This window comes from Petaurus breviceps, unplaced genomic scaffold (genome assembly GCF_028583685.1).
Source record: "Petaurus breviceps papuanus isolate PSGF00001 unplaced genomic scaffold, PetGlider_PUasm1.0 90723, whole genome shotgun sequence".
Lineage (NCBI taxonomy): Eukaryota > Metazoa > Chordata > Mammalia > Diprotodontia > Petauridae > Petaurus > Petaurus breviceps.
The window spans coordinates 10,479,597-10,485,751 of NW_027187323.1; the positions used below are offsets into that span (position 1 = coordinate 10,479,597).

Sequence of the window (6,155 nt, forward strand, 5' to 3'; positions counted from 1 at the left end):
TTGTGTGTATGTATATGTGTGTGTTTATATGTATGTATGTGTGTCTGTATAGATATATATGTGTGTATATATATATATATATATATATATATATATATATATATATATATATATATATATATATACACATATATGCATTTGTAGCCGCAAGTACCCTAGCATATCTAGGGTGGCTGCTAGCATAGTTTCTTAGATCTTCTTTTCTAAAGGAAAGCAACTCAAAATGGGTTAACAATCTTACCTTAATCAATCAAGCGTATATCATTTACCTAGTTCAGGGGAAAAAGTTAGCACCCTGAACTTTAGAGAATATAAACAGAAGCTACAACAGAAAATAACACATTCAGTAGAGAGGCTTCCAGCTGTCTGACAATTACATCCATATCTACTCAATTACCAGACAGGGAAACGCCAACATCTGGATTTTCAAAGCTTGGGGGCTCAACAGCTGTCCAGAGTCTCATCTGACCAAATCACACAACTCTTCCCAAAGTGAGCCTCAAAGCAAAACCTCACATGAGGGTATATATAGCCTTTTCCTGGCTCAGAGAATGTCACAGCCCTCTTGACCCACTGCCCAATCACAAAGTAACAAAGTGTGGGCATTCCTGAAAAACAAGCCTCCTGCCACAGGCTCCATGTGACCATATTCAGGTTATTAGGGGGCAGAGTATATTTTCAAATCAAGGAAGGTTCTCAGAGTCACTTAAGCCCATCAAAGGGCCTAGGGGCAGGGAAGATCTTCAGATTCCCATCCCCATAACAGCATTTAATATGGAGACAGTTGCTATTTCCGGATCCACTTTCCTGATTTGACATATATGGAACCAGAAGAATCACTTCACCAAGTGTTTATTTAGGTCTCCTACTCTATTGTGTTTCAGATAATGTATTCTTTGACTATTTCATTGAACAAGTGCTATACTACATTGGAAAAGCTCCTTTGTTTGTACACTGACATCAACAATTTGAGTCATGGCCCCTGTTCTATTTCTTTGTCTTCTTTCTTTGGCAAAATTTAATCTATTTATTTGGAAAAGCTAATAGCTCCCACAAAATGAAAGAAAGATGCTTTTGAGCACCCAGAAACTTGTGTAGTCTGCTGTAGCACACTTCAGAGAGCTGGCAGCACTTGAATGACTTTGAAGGAGAGTATTTTTTTATCACTTAAGTTCCCAACAGTTAATTTCCCATTGCATTTGTAAAAATTTCATTTAATTTATTCTTTGTTACATTTTAAGTTCTGAACTATTTTCTTTCCTCCCTACAACCCCATCCCACAATAGAGGTCACCATTTGACAAATTCTATATGTGTGTATGTATATGTATATATGTACACATATATACATACATATGTGTGTATATATGTATATACACACACAGAGACATGCATTTATAGATATAAAACTACTGTGCATATTTCTATTTATAAGTCCTTTATCTTGAGGTAGATAGCTTTTTCCTTTGTAGGTACTTTGTAGTTGACTTCAGAATTTATAATAACTCAGAACAACTTAGATATTCAGTTACTCTTTGAATAGTATTGCTGTATACAATGTTCTCTTGGTTCTGCTCATTTCATTCTTCACTTATTGAATTTTAATGTAAACACAAAGATAATAAAACTTTATCTGTGCAGTCATATTTCATTACTTTAAGGATTAATGTTATTTATAGTTTAATTAGAAAAGTAAAAATTCCTTTCACTACATTTGTGTCTATATTTTATTATAGTTTAGAATAAATGTTGTTTTCCTCATAATGGGAACACTGCTTTTATCATATTAAAAAAATCAGTAGGAAAACTGGAAAAGAGATAGAAAAAATTCTTTTTTTGTAAGAAATTATTTTCATGATATCATCAGTTCTATAAGGGGAGGTAATCTGTTTTACTTATGAAGAACATGCAATTAGAGCTTGTCCAGTTCTCCCATTTTACAGACGAGGGACTTGAGACATGTAGATTTTCAGTGACTTCCCAAGGTCACACAGGTTGTAAGTGTTAAATGTAGCATTTGAACCCAGGTCTTCTTACTTTTGAATCAAAACCTTCTCATTTTACGTATGAGGGAAATGAGGCATGGAGAGATGGGTCTAAATTGCCTGAGGTCTTAAAACTAGTTTGCAGTAGATCTATAACTAGAACCCCATCTCTTCACCTCCAGGCTAATTTCCTTAAATCAAAGTTATCTATTCTGATGTTCTTGATTTGGTTCAGATGCACTTGAAGATCTGTTTGCCAACAGTTTAGAGTTTGGCCTGAAACTGTTCTGTCCAGGAGTATAAGTGATCTTTTCCACAGGTGAGGCTCCAAGAAACTGTAACATGCAGAGTAGCCACACCCCAGTAAACCATTTCAACAGACAGGCTAAATCAGGTTGAGGGTAACCTATATGCTTCAAACCTTTTGGTGATTACAGGGATGTCTTCCTCAAATATATGAAGACTGTTTAATCAGCAGAATTGGCAAAAGAGAAGAGTGTGTTCCAATGGCCACGAAGGGACTGAAATAGGCACTGTAGAGCTCATAGGGTATGGTATACTGTATTCAATAATACTTTTCTAGACATTTGTAATTTTTCCAGAAACTGTTTGGTTATGATCTTGTAATCTGTTTATAAACATAACACATAATTTATAGAATAAGACTGTGCTCACTGCAATGCAAAAAACCCCAGGCAACTTTCCTGGTTATTGCCTATATGCTTGCTATTAGAGTGCCAATCTTTAATTTAATTCAGGTTATTATTGAAAATTAAGATGCAGAAATAACTCAAATAATTTCACAAAAATATGAAACTAATTTATTAAGAGGAAATACAGTTATGATTCTTGATACTCTTTTTAATGAAAGAAAACATTACAGCATATCCTCCAGATTCCAAATAAATAGTAATATTAAAGACTACACAAAGGTGTACAGTTTACATACTTAACTTTTACTCCCAGCAACCAATTAATTTCTTTTATAAGTAGGGCCAGTTTTACATACTTGCTCTAAATTTTCTGTCTTTTTAGTACAATAGCCACACTACTTTCAATATGTGATGCTATCAGATAAATACCTAGTAGAAAACAAAAATATATTCTTTAGCATTATAAATATTGTCTAAATGGTTTTCCAACGACAATTTATAAATACAAAACTCTTTATCTATATAATAAATTGTATTTCCTATTGTCAGGAAACTTATATTTTTCAGTTTAAAATTGGTCAACCAAATCAACAGCATGACATTTACCTAATTTACAATTTGACTAAGAAGACCATGTTAGACTAGTCAAAGTAGAATCTTCTAATCAATTTTTAAAGCGAAAAAAATTGTCAGGCCATTTCATCTAGCATTCTTTATAATACAACATATTTTCAAAATGTAAGTCATTTTGGTTGGATTATCTGAAATATTGATAACAAAAGATATCCTACTGTCTTTCTAACTAGCAAAGAGGTTAATTTATAGATGATTAGAGAGCTAAGACATGGTAGATTTGATTGACTCTTAGTTACTTACAATGCATATTATGACATCACATATATAAGAAGTTTTCTGTAATCAGCTCAGAAGGTATTTCTCCCCAAGAAACTGAATTTTTCTGTCAAATGCACTTGATTTGAATGGATGGATTTGGTTAATGAAGCAGATTCATTGCAACCTTTATATATCAATCAGACATCACTAAAGATGTTCTTTATTCCTTTTTCTTGTCTTACATCCTGAAACATAATAAATCTCATATGTGACCTGAGGTAAAAAAACAAAAAAGCAGAAACAAACGACTCTTTGAATTTGTCCACAGGTTTCAGGTACATGTTATTAGACAGCCACATACTTTCAGCTACTAGGTCAAAGACTGCATGAGCTATGAACTGGTTCAGATGAAGATGATCATTCTTAGATTCCACTTTTCCAACTGGTAAAAATTACATTTCAAAAATTGGATTATCATGAAGGCATAGAAGTAGTTGTGACAAAGTGTTGTATCCAATGTACAGGTCCTGTAGACAGGATGCAGCATCTGCACTGCATACACCAACCACTCTCAGTCTTCTGACAATTAGGCTCCAACTACAGCCTCTACAATTTTCTAAAGGCAATCCAGTCTGACCTCCTAATCCAGTTCAAATTTAGGCCTGCCAAGCTCATTGATTATGTTCAGTGTCTGTTTAAGCAATATGCTTTAATTAATCATTTTGTTGTCCATTGATTGTCATATCATAGTTTGAATGATAGGCTGTAATGGCAAGCATAGAAGTGGTTCACATCTTGTCTCAGCTATTGAATTAACACTTTGTTTCAGTGTAAGAAACAGAATGTGTGAACTCTACCACTTGTGAACTCCTGGGGAGGAGCTAATGACTATATAAGGAGAGCCCCCAGGGCTAGAGACAGCAGGAGCTGAAAAAAAAAAGGACTCTTGTGGTGGCAGAGTCAAGGGGAATACTTGTGATATCCCAGCACTATGTTTGTCTGTTCTGTGTTGATGTTTGTTTTTAATACTTTGTACAGAAGCCCCGGGACCTTACTGGAAGCCCTGAAAGAGGATTTTCTGGTTGTATGTTTACAGAAGTCATAGAGGAGGGTTCTGAAGGTCCTGGGATTTTACTGATGATTTGTGCTGACCTCTTGGACCTTGTTTGTGGTTCAGTGTTGATTTATATGTTGATGATTTGTGTTGAGTTCTCAGACTTTGTTGGTGTGTCTGAGTTGATTTCAGAGGCAGATAGTGCATTAATGATGGTGCCAGCAATGTGTATGAATATTATTGTTGTTCTGTTAAACTTTGTCTTCCCAGAAACAGGAACTGTGAAGAACTTGAGGTAAGTTTTAATATGGAACAGGAACTGGACAAAGAACTGGACAAGACACTGGGAACTGCCTGCCTTTGAACCCATGTGACAGTTGGAGCTGGAACCATGGAAGAGGAACCATGGAAGCTGAGAGCCAGCCTGGAATCTGAAAAAACACCTTACTTGGATACTGTGTACTGACTGAGAAGATTATTATTTACTGTGACCTAGGGGTAGATGACCTGTGTATTGTCTACTACTCCTTAAGAGGTTACTGAGTAGTGACTGATGATTGAATAGTGACTGACGACTGAAGAGTGACTGATTTGTAACTTAGTGTGCCACATGAATGGAGAACTTTGACTATTGTATTTTGTAACCCTTAAGGAGACTCCTTAAGGATGATTGAATGATTGAGTTACTAAATGATTGTAATTTGTTGAAAAATATTGTGACCACTTTAGTGAAAACTATGTGGCCATTTTAGTGATGTCATTGTGAATGCTGTACTTTGATTCTCTGTGAATGTTTTGCTCTGATTTGTTACTAAAGAGAGTGTTCACTATACTGTGTAAATAGAACTTTAAAAGCTGTTCACAGTAGCATTCTTCTTGAAAGCTGCTCATGCATGGCATTACATAAGCATTCTTCAGCTACTTGATTTTGCCTGAGAGGGTAAGTCGGATTCTTTTGAATGATTATAGATCTCTGTCAGGAGGCTCTCAATTTCTTGAGAGTGTTACACTTAGCATGTCATCCACAAAGAAACATATAGATGACCTTACCTTTATAAGGAATTCCCTTTCAACATTATCTCTATTCTGGACATACTTGTGGTAAATACCTCCATTGAGCATATCTTTGTGTTTTATGCCTTACTTGATATTAATAATCCCCAAGACATTAAATAAAATTATCTGCTATGTCTTTCAAGGAATTGTGTATGATTTTGGCATTTACATGGGAAATAATTTACTGTAGTATAGGCTATAAAGTGACATTTTGTTTAACAAATGATCTTTTGAAAAAATTGTGAACAATTAATATCATGTTATCTTATATTTTTTCAACCTTTTAATCAATTATATTACTATAAATGAGTGCTCAACTAAAAAGTATTGTTTTCAAAAGTATTCTTTTTTCTTTTCTCATACTTTCACCAATGATTTCTACCATACGTTTGGTTTATTTCAATCTATATTTCATAAAAATATGAAAGTAGATATAAAGATTGATAGTTAATATTCTATTTGACATTTTAAGAATAATAAGGAAGTTTGTGGTTTTACCAATGTATTTAGATTTTTCTCTCAAAAGTTTTTAATGATGTTTTATTTTGATATTACAAACATTGCAAATTATCCT

General features: G+C 34.2%; 1 pseudogene; it reads right to left on the reverse strand.

The window, feature by feature from the left end:
• Positions 1–3,555: 3,555 nt before the first annotated feature.
• LOC138145118 (trafficking protein particle complex subunit 2-like) lies at positions 3,556–5,647 on the reverse strand (annotated as a pseudogene).
• Between the last annotated feature and the right edge of the window lie 508 nt (positions 5,648–6,155).